Genomic DNA, 21,889 nt, shown 5'->3' on the forward strand with positions numbered 1-21,889 from the left:
AACTTCTCATAGAACAAGACCTGCAAAGCATTTACTCCTTTGTCTCCAACAGAGTGTAAACAAATTGTAGTCAGACTCTTACAGGTGGAGGATCTCTTATTTATCTTCCCCCTCCCCCACTGCCAGAACTTGGGGCATTTTAAAAAGCTCATTTAATTTGATGAATATGAACAGAAGAATGAATGCATGAGTGCATGGATTTCTCTTGTGCGATTCACCTGCACACATGAACGTGGACTCACAGGTTCACGTAGAGGCCAAAATCACATACTTCATATATATTCCCAGAGAAACCACGTCACTGTTCTCATTACCATAGACCTCCCTTTGGTGGCGTAGCCGACTGGGATGGTGACCTCTTCCATCCCTCCTTTCTTCAGCCCCACTGTACCAGCTCAACCCATTCTACCACCCCCACCACCATTCCAGTCCCCTCTCTTGGCTGACCCAGGAGACACTAAGGTAACTGATAAGCTAATATAACAGTATGCCCAGAACAAGAGCTCGGCAGTTTCCAGAAGTCCTGACATTTTGACTGTTTATGGCCTTGGAAGGGATTTTGCCTATCATCCATTGCCTATTAAGAAAAACTCTTATTTGGGGAATTTTCACTTGGGTAGGAGAGAGGGTGGTTGGATCCAGATGTGAGGACAGCTGAGCTTCCTCACTGTTCAGGTGCATGCTCGGGAGGCGGGAGGGATCAGAGGAACTAACTTTACAGCATGTCTTTGATGTCCTAGACTTTCTGCTAGATGCCTAAATGGGATGGCTCTTCTAATCGCTGGGTTTTCCACGCAAGTGCTAGGATTCTTATTTTGCAAAGGAGAAAGCTGAGGCTGAGAATGAAAAGGGACTTGTCCAAGCTAATAGTTAAGAACTGACCACCTTAAGAACTACTCCAATTCATAATGCTAGGGCCCTTAGGTAAGTTTTCTTCCTACCTGATCTCTATTATATACACAAAATACTGTCTTGGTATTACTTGTCACCCAAAGATAGGCTAGATCTAGTTTTTGTCTTTATTTAAAATTTTTTTTTAAGTTTATTTATCTATCTATGTCTATATCTATATCTATATCTATATCTATATCTATATCTATATCTATATCTATATCTATAGAGAGAGAAAGTGCAAGCAAGGGAGGGACAAAGAGAGAGGGAGAGAGAATCCCAAGCAGGCCCTGCACTGTCAGTGGAGAGCCCAGCCTGGGGCTTGAACTCAGGAATCTGATCATGACCTGAGCCAAAATCAAGAGCTGGACACCTAAGTAACTGAGCCAGCTAGGTGCCCCTCCTAGTCTTTGCGCTTAAAATACATAGATTATAATATGAGGGGGTAATACAAGTGTATACATAATTATGGAAAATAAATGACTTTTAGGAAAGATAAATGGGCCCTTATGAGAATAGATAGGGGATAAGACAGTTCTATGACAATATCTGTTTAGATGTGGTTCTGATTTCTATTCACCAGTCATTAGAGTCATGTTTTCCACGGTGCCTGGCTGGCTCATTCAGAAGAGCATGCAACTCCTGATCTCAGGGTCTTGAGTTTGAACCCCACGTGGCATGTAAAGATTACTTAAATACAACTTAAACAACAACAACAAAAAAGAGTCAAGCTTTCCTGGTTGCTCCCAAGGGTTAGGGGATTTATGACAACTGAGTCCTCTTGTGTTCTTTTGGGAGGCTCTGCTCTTAGTCACATAAGGGAGTTAAGGAAAAAGGCCTTCTCAAATGACTTCAGTTCAACATAATTTTTATGCCATAGTGAAGTCTTCTAGGCCCCTTCAACGTAAAGAAAGGCGATAATGTCTTAATACTTAATTTTACTTTATGAAAACTGTGCCAGGGACACACCTTACCTTAAATTAAGCAGGATGTTTTCACAGGGCACTTTTGGCTCCCTGGCATTTGGAGACCTGAAAAAGTTAACCACTAAGTTCATAGCTTCTTCTTCTCCTTCTGTTTATCATCTTCACCGTCATCATCTTGCTCACTCTTCTCTGAGCCTGAGGTCAGAAGAGAACTGAGTGTGAGAAACAGCATAAGGGCCAGCATTGGGTTTGCACATTACTTGATTACTGGCACATTACTGCCACATTACTTGATTTTTACTTATTTTTTATTTAAAAAAATTTTTTTGAAGATTTTATTTTTTAAAGTAATCTCTACTCCCAACATGGGGCTCGAACTCATGACCCCAAGATCAGGAGTTGCATGCTCCACTGACTGAGACAGCCAGGTGCCCCTGTCTTCCAGAGATTCTGACCTAAATGTAACATCCCCAAACAGAGTGGCAGAACCATTTAAAATAAAATTCTGCAGCACCTGGGTGGCTCAGTTGGTTAAGCTACTGACTCTTGATCAGCTCGGGTCATGATCTCACTGTTGCATGATCGAGCCCTGTGTTGGGCTTTGCACTGAGTGTGGAGACTGCTTGGGATTCTCTCTCTCTGCCCCTTCCCTGCTCGTTCTCTGTCCTCTCTCTCTCTCTCTCAAAATAAATAAATAAACTTAAAAAAAGTTCTTAGAGGGATGTATCTAAGGTTTATAATCTAGATAGGTTTATAAAATAAATATAGGTGGTTGGATATAAGAATGAATGTCTGGGTTCTCATATCCAGGAGCCATGGTCCTGGCTTCCAAATCTCAGGCTCCAAAGTGGAATGATGAATTTTCTAAGAAGAAACACAGGTTTAGATTTAACTATTGGAAATGAGGGCAGAAATACATCAAAAGGGACCCCTGGAGTGAGAAGCATTAAAAATAAATTTTTTTCCGAAACTGTAAGAATCTTGGATTTTGACATGTTCTGCAACTGACACCCAATGAGCCCTTAGGGTAGGGAGATAGTACTTTTTCCCCTCAAATGTCCTAGACTAATTTGGGAAAAAGAAAAATGTTTAATTATTAAATTAACATTTTTTTATATTTAATAAACTCTAAAAGAATAATAACCATTATAATAAGTATGATCATTGATATTTTCATCATTTCTGAAGCCTTTTCATGGATATTTTATTTGAAAACAGTAACATCAGCTTAGTATATCATATCCACGGATGACTTCTAAATTGGCAAGTCTAGGGGTGCCTGGGTGGTTCAGCCGGTTAAGCATCTGACTTCAGCTCAGGTTCGTGGGTTTGAGCCCCGCATCAGGCTCTGTGCTGACAGGTTGGAGCATGGAGCCTGCTTTGGATTCTGCGTCTCCCTCTCTCTCTGCCCTGACCCCACTCACGCTTTGTCGCTCTCTCAAAAATAAATAAATGTTAAAAAAAAAATTAAAAAAAAAAAAACAAAAAACAAATTGGCAAGTCTAAAGAAATAGGCCAGTTTGGGATGAGCACTGGGTGTTGTATGGAAACCAATTTGACAATAAATTTCATATATTGAAAAAAAAAAAAAAAAAGAAATAGGCCAGTGCTTGAAAACAGGTTTTGCAAATTAATCTTTCTCCCCCAATGACAGTGTTTAAACATGGATTTGTAACACAAGCTCTTTCTTGTAATAGTGCAAAGTGAAGAAAACAACAAAAATATTTTACAACAAAGTGAAAATTAAAAATGAAATAAAAATACACACTAGGACCACTGCTAGCCTCAAAGGAGCATTTGTGGAAATTTGAAGAAAGCCTGTTTCTTTAGGATGTACAGAGCAGGACCACAGAGCATACAGCTTGGCCAGGGAAGCACAGTTGGATTCCAGCCCCCCAAAAAAACACCCTTTCCACTGGGTGCCCTTGGTTAAGGCACAACCTGCCCAACATGATGTGCCCACCCTTCAAAATAACATGAAAGTATACTGCCATTTGTGTACATACATACACACACACACACACACACACACTCTCACACGCACACACATATCCACACTTATACAGACTATCTCTGAAAAGATATGCAAAGAATTGGTAACATTGGGTGCCTCTGGGGAGGATAACTGGTGAGGAGGGTAGGAAGAAGACATGTTTCCTCAAATATCCTTTGGTGACTTCTGAACTGCATGATTATTGTATGTATGCATTACTTATTAAAAATATAAAAAATTTAAAGGAGTTTTTATTTTGAAGTAGGGGATAAAGCAAGTACACAAATGAATCTTGGAAACCATGGGACAGAGTAATGAGGCTGTGGCCATCAAGAGAAGAGTGGGCACTTCTATTTGGGAGGATCAAGAAAGGGGAGTGACATTGGTCATCTGTTTTGGGGCCTGGATAAGATTTCAGTTAACAGACAGGAGGGAAACTGAAGGAGGTATTTTAAGGGGAGAGAGAATGGTAAGGGTAAAAACCGAGGGAGCAAGGAGACTCATCCCCAGAACTCAGTAGGCCAGTTTGTAGTGTAGTGGGTCTGTGTAGGGAGAGGGGGTGGATAAAACTGGCAGGAGTCTGGAATCATATGTGGAAGACTTTGGTTTCTAGGCTGAGACATATAAAACTTGCATAATAAATGAATTAAAGATTTGTAGTTAGAGATGACATCAGATCTCTTCCTAACAGGTATATATATATATATATATATATAAATTTTTCTTGGAAAAGGGAATTTTTTTAAGTGTTTTATTGATTAGCAAATGCTGGCAACATTGTATCAGTTATCTGAAGTTGTATTCTTTTTTTTAAATGTTTATTTTTGAGAGAGAGAGAGAGAGAGAGAGCAAGCATGAACGGGGGAGGGACAGAGAGAGAGAGAGGGAGACACAGAATCCAAAGCAGGCTCCAGGCTCTGAGCTGTCAGCACAGAGCCTGACATGGGGCTTGAACCCAAGAGAAGTGAGATCATGACCTGAGCCAAAGTCGGACACTGAACTGACTGAGTCACCCAGGCGCCCCTGAGGTTGTATTCTTTAAAAAAACTTTTCCCCAATTTTTCTACACTAAGTATTTACTAAAGTATTATTAAATTTTAAGTGTACTAGAACCTAAAAAAGTTTTAATCCCATCTATGCTAAGTAAGAAAACTGCAGTATAACAATAAATGAGATCAAGAAAGGGGAGGAAAAAAACCCACCCAATAATGACCCCAAAAAACCAAAATCAGAAAACATGACTTTCTAGATTACAGGTCAGGTTTTGAGTGAGTATGAGGCAAATAAAAATAGAATTCCAATTCTGAGATTATGACTTTCTGTATTGCAGGAGTGTCTCTCTCTTTTTAAACCTTTAAACATATTAATTTAAAATTTTGTGTGCATACATGCTTTTTGTAGGTTAAGTCCAGAAAATGAACTGCAGATATCATATCCAAATTCTGGAGGAATGGAAAATGTATTTAAATTAAAATAAGAAGCTTAAATTGGATAGATGTGAATGAAATGCTTCATCGAAGGTATCCATAGAAACCACTTAAAATAAAGAGAAATGTTAATTCTCTTTGTAAATTGAGCTCCCAGAATCAAAATGAGAGTGAGACATTTAGTATAGGTATGAATACACTTTGGCCTTATCTACATGAAACACACTAATTGACAATTATATTTTTTGGCCATGGTCTCAACTGATAATGACAACTTATGGCTATAAAACTGATGGGATTCAGCTAGTAAAATAGCTAAGATACATTGGCCTAACTTGTTGATTTAGTCAGCCATGTGATCCGAGAACCATGGCTTTAAGTGTCCCAACCTTTCAGCAGTTTTTCAACAGACAAGAAATTAAACTTTACCACTTTATAGTGATTATATAAGCCATGTGGGGACACCATTAAAAGTAATTTGTAAAAGAACAAATTTTCCTATGCAAACTTCCCAAGCCAAGTCTCCTTTTTTCACATTCCCATTTTAGGTGTGTGTACTAGCAGACATGTTTGACATTGCTGCAGTCGCAATGTTTGGAATTCAAAATTATTTCCCTGTTATACACACACACACACACACGCATATATATACGTATATATATGTATATATATACGTATATATATATACACACACACACACACATATAACATTTTCTGGTTACTAGATTCTTAATCCCTTTTATTATTTTCTATTTATTTATCTATTCAATTTTAGAGAGATCGAGCGAATACAAGAGGGGACACGGACAAAGGGAGAGAGAAAGAGAATACTAAGCAGGCACCACACTCAGCACAGAGCCTGACTTGGGACTTGATCCCATGACCCTGGTATCATGACCTGAGCCGAAATCAAGACTCGAACACTCAACTGACTGAGCCACTCAGGTGCCCTCTTCTTAATTTCTTAATTTTCCCTTGTCACAATCAGAAATGATGTCCCTGAGTTGATCATTTGAGAAGTGCTAACTGTTCATTATTACTAAATATAATAATTCATTATTGCTAACTGCATGGCTCTTTCTTATTCCTCCCCATTATGGGTAATTCTATAATGAACTACTTTTGACTTCACTCATTTCATATTCCAGCTGATGTACACTAGGCCTGCTGTTTTTAATGGCCTCAGACATTCCCAACCATTTTTGCTACAGGACATCTTTCTACTCTTAAGAATTACTGAGCTTCTAAAGAGCTTTTGTTTATGTGAATTCTATCTACCAGTGTTTACTGCATGAGAAGTTAAATTGGTACATTTAAAAATACTTGTCTTAAAATAACAATGACGCATTCATTATATGTTAACGTAAATAACTTCATTTTTATGAAAAATGACTGTTTTCCCAAATAAATTCAGTGAGAAGAATAGCATTGTTTAGCATTCTGCAAATCTTTTTAATATTTGTGTCAATGGAAGACAGCTGGATTCTCATGTCTACTTCTGCATTCCATCTGTTGTAGTATCTCACTTCACGTAGCCTCTGGGAAACTTAGTGAAAAAGGCATGAACATCTTAGTATTATCATGAAAATAGTTTTGGGGCACCTGGGTGGCTTAGTTGGTTAAGTGTCCAACTTCATGATCTCATGGTTCGTGAGTTCGAGCCCCATGTCAAACTCTGTGCTGACAGCCCGGAGCCTGCTTTGGGTTCTATGTCTCAATCTCTCTCTCTGTCCTTCCCCTGCTCGCACTCTGTCTCTCTCTCAAAAATAAATAATAAAAACACTAAAAACAAAGTTTGAAAATAGTTTTGACCTGAAAGGATGTTGGTTATCTCCAGGGACTTCGACCACACTTTGAAAACCTACTGGTGCATACCCTAGCAAATACACAAAATTCTTACATGGCTATGGGGTGATATACTTTGTAGTCCTCGAAGACACTTCCCAAAGAAAAGTCTTCATTTATTTTGCTGTTTAAAGAAATTGATAACAGTGATTGTTTATTGTCAAGATCTCTTTCTATTTTCCTTTCTCTGCAGGTCGGTGCGTACTCACTGAATGCTAGTGAATTAAGTTTCAAATTTAATAGGCATTAATCTTAACTTTTCTAATTAGAATTGAAGTGTTTCAGAGCTGGAAATACTCAGAGAGAAACACAGTATCTATCATCTGCTCACATACAGATGAGGACTTCTGGTTGTATGTAAAACAATTTTAGGTGAGATAACTTGAGGTAGTACCATAGCCAAGATGTTAAGTAACATTGAGTAAGGTAGTGAGAAAGGTGTGTCCAGTTGGAGTCTCTTCCCACCTGGTTACATTGAGGAGAAAGTCTCAGAGTGTATTTGTTAATATGTCTTCAATATACTTTAACTAACTGCAGTGTCTTTAACTAACTTGCATATTTTCCAATTTAACATAAGGTTAGCCTAAGTCTTAGAGCTAGCCTACGGCTGGCAAGAGTGTCTAGCTAGAATTTAACGTTATTATTTTTAATCATCTCATTTTTATTATTACCATCTATTTAGAGCAAGTCATGTTGGTTTTTAACTTATTTAAAAATATTTAGTTTTTAAAAGTACATTGATTTAAGGAAGAATAGTTATTAAATAATAATATGAGTGGTATGAGTAATAAAGTGAATGACTGAGGTTTGGAAAAAAACTGATTTAATTCTATCTTCAATTTGCTGGTAGTGAAATCAAGGCATAGAGAAAATGGACTTGATGGAAGTGGCCACAGAGACGCTGGCCTCTTTACTGTCCGTCAAGAGCTCTTTCTACTACAGCCTAAGGAGTGCTAACGTCTAACATTTAACATTTCAGCATTAGGGCCTGCCCCAGAGGCCAGACAAATCCAGGTTAAAACCCCTGCACCATTCCAGGCTGGCAGTGTAATCTTGGACAGAAAGCTTAGCTTCTAACTCCTATGTTTCTTTACTTAGGAAGTCAACATAATTCCTATTTCACCTTAATACTTTGCCAATATTAAATGAGATAATATTTTCAATGATTTAAAATGGCTCCTGGCAACTTAGTCGACAAAGCTATTTTTATTAGCCGAAGTTACTTTCAGTGAACTGCAGAGCATTTGGAGCAAAAGAATCTTCTTAGCCAGGGCTTGGCTCCAGTGTGTGTGAACTGCATCTGCCACTTGGATCCTTAATTAATTAAAGACTGGAAATCATTGCATTTCTCCGGAGGAGATGAACACGTCAATGGTTGCAGGGAATGAAAGGTAAAAAGGGTTAACTGGAAAACTTGTGCAACCAAGGGTTAAAATAGCCTTGAAGCAAAAGCAGAAGAGTTCTGGCCTCTGGCTTATGATGCAAAGCCAAGTGTGTTTGCCTTTGTGAGACCAGGAATGCTTCTGGTGAGCCTTGTTTGTTGTGGAAACTGACATGATCAAAGTGGAAAGAATTAAAACGATCCATCAGAATAATAGCCAAGGCTGTATATGGACTCCCCAGACAGAGACTTGAACCTGAAAGTTCCCACTGAGGACAGACAAGCCGGCTGACAGCAAGCAGCTGGAAAGGATGGGAAAGTGTCTCTCTAGGCAGACGTGTGCAGCTGGGCAATAAAAACCCTGCGTCTGAAACTAGATGAGAGTTCATTCAGATTTGGGGAGACGAAATGGTGAGATGGAGTGTGGACCTCGTGTTCTTTAGGAACCTTGGCAACACCTAGGCTGTGGTTTTCAGGTGTCAGCTTGTTGAGTGGAGTTACTAAGTGAAGCAGGCACTTTGTATTAAAGCATTTGGGGTAAGAAAACTGCTAATTGTGATGGAGATTCTGTGCCAATGGCACAGCTCTAAGTGTTGGAGGCATTATGTCATGCTTTTCCCCAGAGCAGTCTCCAAATGTTGAAAAATTCTCATTATGATTAAGTAGAATTAAGAGTCCCTAAGTGGCTGGCATGATTTTGTATTGTTTGCTCACTTAGTCCTTTATCCCAGGATGAGGATTAGTTAAACTCTTTGATATTCTATCAAGTATGAAATGACCTTGGAACCCCAACTGTTGCTAAGTTAGGATGCCTACTGGAGGCATCCAAGGAATTACAAGACAGAAGAGTGGGATAAGATCTTAAAGAAGCCCGGTGCCACTTACATATTTTAGAGGTGGGGAAACTGAGGCCTGGAGAGGAGAAACAACTTGCTCAATATTACACAGAGCAGAGTCTTCTGCTTTTCAGGCCAAGGTTTGTCTGTTGCTATGTTAAGGAACCCCCAGAAAATGGACTATTGGCTTAGAATAACACCCACAAGAGGTAGTGTCACATTGTGGGCATATGTAACTTGAGATACTGAAAGGTTATCACGCTGTTTTTATTTTCAAAAATAATAATGATCTTGCTTTTTGTCTGGGTTTTTCTTTGTATACATTGGTATAGCATTTTAATCTTTCTCCCTCCCAGGGCACATTTTACCAGGATTCTCCTGGACAGAGGCACGTAGATGCAGAGTGAGGCTTTTACAAAGATCACTAACATGCCCAATACTGGGCCCAATGAGATAATTTAATAATCATAATACCTTACACTGAGCGCTTTACAAATCACTTTTTAATCTCTTCTTTCATTAATCCATACACAATCCTAAGAGGGAGGCAGAGCAGTTATTACCACCATCCATCTTATGGATGCACTAAGCAGGAGCCTGGGCGCTTCCCTGGGGTCATAGGCCCCAGAATAGGTGAACAGAGTCCAGCTGGGGGCTCCAGCCTCCCAGGACTGTCAGGTTGGGCACCTCTCCCAGTAAGCAGTGGCCTGGATGCCTGGATTCCCTAGGGTGCACGCTCTGAGCTCTTGACTTGATGGGAGTTTCAGGAAATTCTTTTTTGCAGAATTCACTTTTTTTTTTTTTTTTCTCCCAGAGGGAGGGACTAGAAGTGAAGAGAGGTGCTCAGAAGGAGCTAGAGCAGGTTGGTGGTGGAAAGGGGGGGGGGGGTTGAGGGGGTGGGTGAGTGGAGAAGGCAGCCTGGAAGTCTTGGCATTTAAAAAAATAAGAACCGGGAAAAGGTTTGAGTCTGTAGACTTCAGATGTGAAATCCCAGGAAGAGGCTCCTCCTTGTCCTTTCTGTGGGCTCCCAGCATTTGCTAACTTGAGGAAAAGGTTTGACGTTTGCATTTCTTGTTATCTGCCCTCCTCCAGGAGGGTACCCGAGGAGTTAGGGTTCACAGACTTCTAGGCACTGGGCCCCATTCGGCAGGGAGGTGGGGGAGAGCCCACAGGCCTCCTGTGGAGCAGCCTGGGGATGGGAGGAGAAAGTCGGCCTGGAATCAAAGCAGTAAGAGAAACCCTGGGGGAGGGGGGGCGGGCGGGAGCGGCTATTGGGCTGCCTCTAAGCTCTCAGCCAAGGCTTTGCCCAAGCTAATTTCCTGCCAGGCCCTAACACAGGTACCACCCCTTTCCCACCCTTCTTCCAGATCCACTCCATCTCTAACATCGCTAAGGGAGGGAACCCAGAAAAAGAAAGCTGGGCCTTCTAGGTTTCTGTTTGCTTTGAAACCACTTATGGGACAAGAATTAGGGCCCACAAATGTGGCCCCTCAGGAATGGCCCCCACCCCCACCTCCCAACTCTAGTTGAGTTACCAAATGAGGCCAATTCATTCTCTGGAATGTTGCAGCCCAGGCAATGATGATTGATACTGACAGGGAAGCTTTCATGTAGCAATATCCCCGGCCACCGGCTGTGAGGCAAAGAGAAAGAACTCTCTGGAATTCACAACATTCCCCCTCCAATTAATCCCCAGCCACCCCGCTGTGTGTGAATGGGTTGTGCTGGGGATTCGTAGCTCTGATGCGGGGGATTTGCTGATTCCTTTGAGCCCCCTGAGGAGAGGTGATATGGAGAGCAAATAATCAGCATGCAGCACGGAGGCGAGGTAATGAATTGGCTCGGCTGGGCCTGGCTTCACTATTTGTACACTTTTAGGCACCTCGGAAACTGGGTTTGCAGACAAAAACCTGTGCTGAGGGGCCCTCAACCCCCGACCTTTTGTGGGCCGGGACCCCTGCGGACTCTCCTGCTAGTTTAAGATTGGAGCCCTGTCTCAGAAAGGAGGAGACAGAGGTAGAGTGCCCAGTGCCCGGATTCTGACTCTCCCCACCCCCACCCCACAGGCGCCGTCAGACACTCACCCCAGTCAGGACCAGCTTCGCTCTGTTTGCCTTCGACTGAGTTGCAGTTTTCAGTCTAAGTCCACTGCCTTTCAGAATGCGGTTTACTTTTCACTCAGGGCTCCAGGTGCATTTCTGCGAAGCCTTCGCCGCTGGCAAGATTAAGCTGTGGCTTTTTCGTGTTTGCAGAGCATTGTGACAGGCCCACGGTATTTTGTTTTGCTGGATGAGGGGTCTGTCTCGGTCTGCTTCGGTGCCTCCCATGGTACTCAAAAATAATAATAGTACCTGACTAAAATAGTAACTAACGTTTGTTGAGCACTTACTATGCAGGCACTAAGAGTTTACATGCATTATCACATTAAATCCTCACAGGGATCTCTGAAGTTCGTGCCATTCTCTGCTTTATTTTATAGAGAGGACAAAGAGGCTTAGAAATTCCTAACCAGCACGGGGGTCACAGACTGGAAGTGGTAACTGGTAAGTAGGAGGAGTCAGATTCCCATAAGGGTCTGTCCCTCCGTACAACCTCCGGTTCCCACCAACCCCTTGCTTCTGTTTAGGCTCTCTAGGCTCTCTGTTGCTTCTCGCCTGGAGAGCCTGCCACATTATCTTCCAGCTTCCAACCGGCAGAGCTTCAACCCCCCATCCACACTGCAGCCAGGAGGAGGGCTCTAGGAGAGACACCCCAATGGGTCACTCCCCTCTTAGACTCTTCAGAGTTTCCCCAAACCACCTAGAAGAAAGTTCAAATGCCTCAGCCTAGCACACAAGCCCCTTTATGATTGGGCACCTGGAAAGAATTAAATAAAGATTGAGGAGATAATCCTAATAACCCCTTGAAGGAGTCTGCTGGGTGGGGCTGTGAAGGGAATATGGGCCCCTTTTTCTGAGGCTCCAGAGTCTCCTTCTGGGCCTGGCTCCCCAGGGCAGTTTCCACTCTGACCCTGCCCTCATCTTGTCATTCTTGACAGTTGCTACTATTTACTTGCCTTCCTGTGTCCCTCCTCCTCCATTCAGGATCGAAGGTGTTGGATGCAGATTTTACTTTTGGTTCCATGATATCTGAAGAGAATTCACACTGAACACTTTTATTTTTAAGGATTTTTGTTGTCAGGAACCACAGGGCACTAGACAAAAACTATGACAGTGTCCCTAACTATTTGATGCTCATTGTCAACCACTCTGAGGTTTCATATTTTACGGGCCAAGAAATTGCATTTTTGTACACTGAATTTGGGTTTTCCTCGATTGACTGACAAATGAGCCGCTCAGGCTCTCCCACGGGTCCTGCCTGCCAGTCCCTGTGCGGTGTTAGCCACAGCATCTTTGTTTTCACAGCAGTGCTACTATAATTATTTAAGCATTTCATTATAAGCTGTCCTTATTTTATACAAACACGTGTAAAACTGAAATAGTCAATAGTCTATCAACCGTACTTATTGAGATGCTGTTATAAGTGGCAGAATGTGGCAAACAGAACAGCTAAGATCCCTGCATTATGTAATTTACGTAAGGAGGGCTGAGAAAGATCATGTACAAATAAATAAATATGCAAGATCATGGTTAGCAGCATAAGGAAATAAAACAGGGTAATGTGATAGAGAAGTGGTGATGCTGCTTTAGATTAGTGACAGGACAGGCTTTCTTTTTTTTTTTTAATGTTTATTTATTTATTGAGAGAGAGACAGAGAGAAGAGGGGCAGAGAGAGGGAGAGAGAATCCCAAGATCCCAAGCAGGCTCCACACTGTTAACCCAGAGCCTGACCATCAGTTGCAGAGCTTGACCTGGGGCTCAGTCCCACTAACCGTGAGATTGTGACCTCAGCCAAGAGTCAGATGCTCAACTGACTGAACCACCAAGGTGCCCCTAGAGGATGGGCTTTCAGAGCAGGTGATATGTGAATGGTAACCTGAATGGTAAGAAGGAACCATCCATGCAAATAATAGGAAGTAAGGCATTCCAGGCAAGTGCCAAGGACCCGAGATGGGAAGAAGCTTCTCTTTGAAGGCACAATAAAGAGGCTGGAAGCGATGGAGTATGTTGAATGAGCAGAAAGTGGGATGGGAGATTAGGCAGGAGATGTGAGCCAGCAGATCTTTAAGATCTTGTAGGCCAGTGGCTTTCAAACGTATTTCCCAGAGAAAATACATTTGACATTGCATTCCACTACATACACACACACACACACACACACACACACACACACACACATCTGAAAGAGAAGTTTCATGAGATAATATTTATTCTTACTACATACAATAAACTCTGATATTTTCTATTTTATTTTATTTTAAAATGCTGATCCTTCCCCAGAACATTGGTTTCACACCTTACTAAATGGCTTGGTTTGGACTGCTCTGTTCTAGACCATAGCAAGGAGTTTGGATTTTATTCTTGGTATAATTGGAAACCTCTGGGAAGTTGTAAGCGGAGAGTAATATGGTCTGATTTATGTTTTTAGCTTTGCTGTCTAGAGAGCAAATTATGTGAAGGTGGGTGAGAACAACAGCAGGGAGATGAGTTAGGAAGCTATTGCATTGCATCTAGTGGAGAAATAATGGTGGCTTAGACTAGAGTGGTGGCAGAGGAGACTGAGAGAAGTGGATGAATATTATAACATTTGGAGGTAAAGCCAACATTGGATGTGTGTGAAATGTGAAGAACAGAGAGGAGGCAAGGATAACTCCAAGAGCTGTTTGTTTTTAGCAATATGTGGTGTAGTCATTTCCTGAGATGAAAAATTGCAGAGTGATCAAATTTTGGGGAATGAGAACATTGCTTTGGATATTTCAAGTTTAGGATTCATACTATACATCTTATTGGAGATGTTAGGTAGGGATTTAGAAATACCAGTAAAGGTGCTTTGGTGAAATATCAGGGTTAGCAATGAAGCTCTAAGAGTCAAGGGCATATGGATATGATTTAAAGCCATAGGTCTACAGGAATTTATCTAGAGAGAATGTGTGGCTAGAAAGGAGCAGTAAATCATTAGATTTAGTAAATCTAAGTCATTAGATATACTGAAAGTCTCAGGTAGTCATCCATTGGACATAAGGAGGGCAACTGTTAAATTACAGAGGAAAAACCAAATCTAAGAATATATGTGAAATGTTAGCAGTATATCATCTAAAGTGTCCTTAGGAATTGTCTAATACATTTAATTTTCTGTGGATTGACCTCCTCTCACATTGTTTGCATGACTTCTTGTTGAACTTTTACTCATACAACTTTAGTGTGCTTTTCTAGAAGTTCTTTACAAAAGTGGAAGACTATCTGTATACAAGATCTTATTCTTTGTTTAAAACATTGCTCTTATTCTCTCACATCTATGTAGATATTCTAGCTGAAGAAGTTTATATTCTCATTCAACCTAACTTTCTTTCTGGGGCTGGAACACATCTATTTTCACCTTTCTTGCTAAGGAGACGCCATTCTTTGTCTACTATTTCCCATCTCTTTCTGTCACATAGGGTGTCAGGATGACTTAATTGTGTAAGCCATCCCAAGAAAAAAAAAGATTCTTCCCTCCTTTCCTTTCCTTTCCTTTCCAGTCCTTTTCCTTCCTTTCCTTTCCTTTCCTTTCCTTTCCTTTCCTTTCCTTTCCTTTCCTTTCCTTCCCTTCCCTTCCCTTCCCTTCCTTTCCTTTCTCCTCTCCCTTTCCTTCCTTTCCTTTATCCTCTCCCTTTCCTTCCTTCCTTCCTTCCTTCTTTCCTTCCTTCCTTCCTTCCTTCCTTCCTTCCTTCCTTCCTTCTTTCCCTCTTCTTTTTTTTTTCCTTTCTCTTTTTCTCAAGGGCAGTGGTTTTCAAGCTTCAAATGAAATCTTAAGTTAAAGCTCCAGAGAGAAAATGAGCAATGGAATAATGGTACCTTCTTCTTTCCTTTGTGGAGACCTTATCAGCAACTTTATGAAATCTAGGTTTCCTCAAATCATTACTGAAGTGGATTCATTTCCTCTTTGAGGAGTCTTCAGGTAAGAGGAATCTCTAATGTCTATGAGCCAGTTGTTTACCCAGAGAAGGTAAGTAAAGATGGTTTCCTGTGACAGCATCACTGATAGTATTTCACCCTCGAGGAATAGTGGAGAGCCAGAGAGCTTATACAGATTGCATCTTAAAAAGAGAATCATATTTTGTGAGTTGGTCAGAAAATACGGTATGCCCAATGATTTAAATAATTTAATACAAATACGTCGGTGTGATTTCTTTTTTCCAAAGGCAATACAGTATAGTTTAAATAATGCTCCCTCTGGAATCAGAAGCCTTGAGTTCAGTCTCTGCTTTATCTCTTATCAGCTGTAAGCCTGGCATCAGAGCAAATAATGTAACGTCTCTGAGCTTCAGGTTCTTCGTCTATCGGTTGGGCAAAGAATCTTCCTCATTTGTTGCAAAGATTAACCAAGAAAAGAACACACAGAGCACCTAGTACCAGCAGTACTTGTCATACAGTAGGCTCTTAACATAAGACAAATAGTTATTATGATTATATTGTTGCATTGCCTACTTTGGTGACAAACATGAAGACCTGGATCAGATATGACCTCCAACCCTGTAAATGCTGATGAGACATCTGGCTGATATTGAGATGGAGCATGACATGTGTCTAAGGGCTAAGTGAAATGGATTTTGTAATATATGGTCATACCTTGGATGACTTCTCAGAAACTCAAGTCTGTTATATACCTAAGGAAATGAAAAAGCCAAAAACTTCTGGCACCTGGCCTAACGGCCTGGGTTCTTTTGAGTCAATATGGTTTGTCCTCTTTGTTCTTATTTAATAGGAGTTAGGTCCTGACCACAGCTCATTTCTACATGACTTCATCACTGGGATGCCTCCCTAAGTTTTCAGAATAGCAGACCACAGAGGATAAACATAACTAAGACATAATTTCTATGGAAATGGAGGCCTGCAAAATGAAAACTGAGATTCATTTATTCGTTCTTTCATTCACTCCATAAATATCTACTGAACTTTGTGTACTGAGGACACATATGTATAGAGACTGTATCGTGATAGTGACAAGACAAACAAAACCTTGCCCTCATGTGAGGTCAGGCAATAAATAAATACATAAACAAAAAAAGATAATTACAGGTTGTGGTAAGCGTGGTGGGGAAAGTAAGCATGGTGCTGTGACAGAGACTCTAATAGTTAGGAAGGGCTTCCCATAGGAGACGGGGTTCAAGATGAGACCAAAAAACCAGCCACATGAATACTCAAAAGAGAAGCTCTCCGGACAGAGGCAGCACCAAGGGTGCTGAGGTGCGAAAGAACTGGAAAGTTTAAGAGCTTCTAGAAAGCCAGCATGACTGGAGTATAATGAAGGAAAGAAGGGGAAACTTGAAAATTTGCTGCATCTATGGGAAGTCACTGGGGGCTTTGAAATAAGGGGAGTGACATAAGCTGGTTTTTATTTTCAAAAAAATCAATGTAAAAAAGAGCTGATGGGAGAAGGCTAAGAGTTGGCACAGTAGGAGAGCTAGGAGGTGACATAGATGAAAATGGATAGTGGCTTAGGGCAGAGAGGACTAGAGAGTCTCAGGATATAGTTTGGAGACAGAGCAATAGCATTTGCTGATAGTGAGAGAAAGCAAAAAATCATAATTTCTGGCTTAACAACTGGTGGTCTGTCATTTTCAGAGAAAGGGAAGACTGTGATATGATCAGTTTAGGAGTTGAGTGAAGAGGGACTCATATGTTTTCATTTCAGAAACGTTTAGTTTGAGATGCTGGTGAAACCAGCAGGCAGATATGCCAGAAAGTCATTGGATGTGGAAGAAACTCTAGAGCTCAGATGAACTGCTAAGCTGGAGACAGAAGTTTAAGGATCTTTAGAAACTGTTTATATTTGAATCCAAGGGGATGGGTAAAACCATCTAGGGAGAGGAAGAATGAAAAAGGGTCCAGAATCTGCCCCTGGGGACTCCAAAATTAAGATGATTATAGAGGAAAAGGAATTAGTAGTAGAAACTAAAAAGCCATGGCCTTGAGGTAGGAGGAAAATCTTAAGTGATGTCTCTAGGGGGAAAAAATAAAAAAGCTTGGAGAGGTAAGTGTGGTAAGAGTGAAGAAGTGGTCAACTGTGTCAAAATCCATTTGTAAACCCAAACTTCTCTATATGACACTCAACAGCACCCACTGGGGCAAGGTTGATCCTGGCTAAATCTCCCAAAAGTATCAGAAGGGCAATTTATTTAACCTTTTTTTTTGAAGTCAATATAAGAACTTTATTATTTTTTAATTTCAGCTTTATTGAGGTATAATTGAATTACTTAAACTTTCTGAGTGTTTCTTCATTTATAAAATAGGGGAAATACATGCATCTCATAGGCGTTTGTAAATAGTGAATAAGATAATTTATATAAACTATTCATAGAACATTAGGTATACAGTGTTCAATAGATGGCAGTTGTTATTATTAAATAGCATTATGTGTAGAAACCAGAAGACCCACATTCTAGTGATTTTAACGTAGACTCTGCATATAACAGTGGTTTTATTGGGCAATAGTAGTAATTTGAATTTCAGTTTCCTTACTAGTCAATTGGGGACAATAGTTCCTGTCCTGCCTTCTTTTCTTATAAGGCTGTCAGAAGGATTCAATGGTGTAGTGACTATGGGAGGGCTTTATAAGCCATCCAGTACTGAGGAGATATGAGGACTTTCTATTTGTTCAGTAGAATTTCTATTTGTCTAGCTTTCAAATCAGCCCACTGCCTACACTTTAGGAGTGCTGGGAATAGGTTTGAGGGAAGCAATAGACAAAAGTGGAAAATGACGTTTTTTAACTCGACCCAAACCTATCAGATTTAAGGTTCAGCTTGGCCACACTCTGTTTCCTTCATTTTCTTTTGAAGGGATCCACAAGAATCAAGATATTAATGCAAGTGCGGAGCCAGAATCTCTCTGATATTCCTTTGATGGAAGCAGAATGTTCCTACCTCAGGCCCTTTGTACTTGATGGTTTCCTCTGCCTGAAACATAATCACATATATCTATATTGGCTCATTCCTTATTCTTTCAGTTCTGCTCAAAATTCAGCTTATCTGAACCTTTTCCAGACCAGCTGCTTTAAATTAGCACACACACTCAGCCCCCCATCCCCCCACTTCATTTTCCTTCTGACATGGTCCACTCACTAGAATAGAAATTCCACAAGGAAAGAGATTTGTTGGTTCTTTGAGTCCTTTATTTCTAATATCTGGTGCTTTTTAGGCACTGAAAAAAATGTTTGCTGAATGAATGAATAAATTAATCAGAACCTGATGACTCCATAAAGGAGCAAAGACATTAGGAGTTTAAAAAGACCTGGAGACAACCCTTAATTCTGTCATTCACCACAATGATAAACTGATCAGTGTCAGTTCCTTTGGTCTATTATGTGAGGATACCTGACTATATTCCTTAGAAAGCTGTGAGGATTAAAGGAGACATGGAATTTAACTGTAATCAGAGTAGAGAATTAACATTTATTGAGCATCCACTACAGGCTGGACCCTTTACATAAAACCATTCTCATAATACTATTGTAAGGCAAGTATCATTTTTTTCCCTATTTAACTGAGATCAGTCTGAAGCTCAGAGAGTTGTTACCCAAACAGTAAATGGTGGAGTTACTGTTTTCATCTAGCACCTTTCATACCCTTTTCACCATGGGCCACTTTTCACATGTCAGTTGTTATTTTCAGGAGCCAAATGTGGAAGCCAATGCTGCATATTGAGTTGTCATCAAATCTTGATAAAAGGACAGCAGTGTGAAAGAAGAGATTTTGGCAAGTGAAACTTGTCTCCTTGTTGTGGTTAAATCTTGCAAAGGAAACTGCAGCCAACTCTCCTGAAAGTGCTGTAGTCAATTTGTAGGGTCAATAACAGCTTCCTCAGTCTCTGCCTGACCAGGGGGCTTGACTTGTTTCAGAGCCTCTCTGGAGCGTTTGGTGGCTCATTTCACCTCTGCTCTTCAGCAAATGTGGGATCTACTGAAGAAAGGCTCTACACTCTGCAGACTCCCTTCATGTGCTACAAAATAGAGACAGAAGGGCCAGGTCAAAGCAAAATCCTGGCTTTCTTCTTTCGAAGCCTGTTCTGGCCCTTTCTTTAAAAAGATTTTTTTAATATATATTTATTTTTGAGAGGGAGAGATAGAGAGCGAGCAAGAGCGAGCATGCAAGCTGGAGAGGGGCAGAGAGACAAAGGGAGAGAGATATCCCAAGCAGGCTCTGCACTTTTAGCACAGAGCCTCAATGCCAGGCTTGAACTCAGAACTGTGAGACCATGATGCAAGCTGGAACCAAGAGTCAGACATTTAACTGACTGAGCCACCCAGGTGTGCCTGTTCTGGCCCTTTCTTTATTTAAAAACAGTTTTTAATGCTTATTTATTTTTGAGAGAGAGAGAGAGAGAGAGAGAGTGAGCACAAACAGGGGAGGGCCAGAGAGATAGAGAGAGAGGGAGACGTGGAATCTGAAGCAAGCTCCAGGCTCCCAGCTGTCAGCACAGAGCCTGATGCAGGACTCAAACTCATGAACCATAAGATCATGACCTGAGCCAAAGTCAGAGGCTTAACTGACTGAACCACCCAGGAGCCCCTGTTCTGGCCCTTTCTAATGTATGTTGTGACTGCTGCCCAGGTCTCAGAGAATTTCATTTTTAGATTTTCTACGTCCCAAATATATTTTTAGTGAATGGTGTCTTCTGCCCTTCAGGGTTTCTGGGCCACTTGGGCCCAGGTGAGTCACCTGTCTCAAAAGAATGCTGCTGATTCTGACAGAAAGCTCCATGAATGTAGATTTCTGTCTCACTAGTCGTCGTCTTCTTCTTCTTCTTCTTCTTCTTCTTCTTCTTCTTCTTCTTTTTTAAGTTTAGTTTACTTATTTTGAGAAAGATAGTGCACAGGAGAGGCAGAGAGAGAGAGAGAGAGACTCCCACACAGGCTCTGCTCTGTCAGCACAGAGCCCGATGCAGGGCTTGAACTCACAAACCTCAAGATGATGACCTGAGCCCAAATCAGGAGTGGGTCTGCTAACCAACTGACCCACCCAAGTGCCCCTTATTTTTCTTTTGGTTGTACTGGTGGGGAAAGGTGGTTTTTGAACACAATAAATTGCTTTAACAAGCCGGGTTTCCCATTTGTTTCTCAGTTTAGGTGAGGTGGCAAGTCTGGTTACATAAATAGGTTTCTTAGAACAGTAATTCTCACACTTTTCATGTTCCTGGTATTTTTAGTTGCAGGACTTAAAAGGATTAAAAGATTCATCCAACAGCAGTAAACAAGTTGGCAGTCATTATTGATCAGTCTGAACTACAGAGAGTAATATTGTCTTACATTTTAATTTTTTTTTTCAGTATTCCCTTGATCTTCCAGCATTGCTGTTGCTGTTTGGTAGAAAATTTGAATATCCTAACTACTCTTTTTTATATACACAGAGGACAATGTTCTCAAGTGTTCCAGCAAACACTTCTTTCTTTAGTACCTGCTTGAATCTGTGATACAAATCTTTCTGGTTCAGAGCAAGTTTTGCTCTGACTACATCATGTTACATAAGCCACTGAATGCAATGCTTAATCAGTGGGCTTGGCTAAACAGAATATCTTTAGTGATAGCCAAAGTGTATTGAGCATGTTGATAAAAAAAATTAGTCACACATACAGATTGTTGGATACATAGGTGTTCTGTGTCACACTATTGGTAAACTATTGATCTGGACAAATGCAGCCTAAGCTTCTGACTTTCTCTGTTCTTTTTTATTTTCCTCTTTTACATATAACTGTATTTAACTTCTGCTTTTGACAAGATAGTTGTGGGAGGTTTTTTTTTTTTTTCTTCCCCAAATACCAACCTTCTTTTTCTCTGAGTCAAATAAGGTCACAAAACAGAGTATCTTAACACAACTCTGGTCCTCAATAAAAGAATCCAGTTTGTAGAAATTACATTAGTGGGAAAAAAAATATGAGTTTGATATTCAGCCACTTGGTAATTGGGAGGTGTTGGTCTGCACTCCTATTCCTTCCTCTGTAAAATAGAGATAATAATACCTCCTACTTGTGAAAAGTGGATAATATATGGAGTATATGTGGCACAGTGCTTAGTCAGTATTCATTTCCTTTTCTTTATGACCTTCTCCTCTTCTGGGGACCTCTGTGTGTTTGCTGGTGCTGCCATTTGAAAAATTTGGGTGAGGTCTGAAGGATAGATGAGTTGGAATTGACAGACAATGAGTAAGCAAGAGTTGAGGCTGCCTCCCTGAAGTGGACAGATGCATATTAACATTATTCTTCATAGGATGTTTAAACATAGCCCCCTGTTTTCTTGCATCTGGTGTGTGTGTGTGTGTGTGTGTGTGTGTGTGTGTGTGTATGTATGTACTGTGTACACATACATACACACACACCCAGAAAATCTCAGTAATTCCATTCTCCCTTGGCTTGGGTTCTCCTAATCCTAGACAGCAGGGCTGAAGAAGGAGGAGAGCAAGATAGGGATATTGGGGGAAGAGCTGATGAAAAGGTGCATTATTAAGCTGGTTGTA

At 40.8% G+C, this 21,889-nt stretch overlaps 1 long non-coding RNA gene across 2 annotated transcripts in view; it reads left to right on the forward strand.

Moving 5' to 3' along the window:
* LOC122227547 overlaps positions 1-21,889 on the forward strand; it is a 50,409-nt gene that overhangs the window by 3,487 nt on the left and 25,033 nt on the right. For both annotated transcript variants that reach the window (XR_006206110.1, XR_006206111.1), the window contains exon 3: positions 11,779-11,842. This is a non-coding gene — a long non-coding RNA (uncharacterized LOC122227547). The remainder of the gene's footprint in view (positions 1-11,778; positions 11,843-21,889) is intronic.

The sequence above is a fragment of the Panthera leo genome, chromosome C1 (assembly GCF_018350215.1).
Source record: "Panthera leo isolate Ple1 chromosome C1, P.leo_Ple1_pat1.1, whole genome shotgun sequence".
NCBI lineage: Eukaryota > Metazoa > Chordata > Mammalia > Carnivora > Felidae > Panthera > Panthera leo.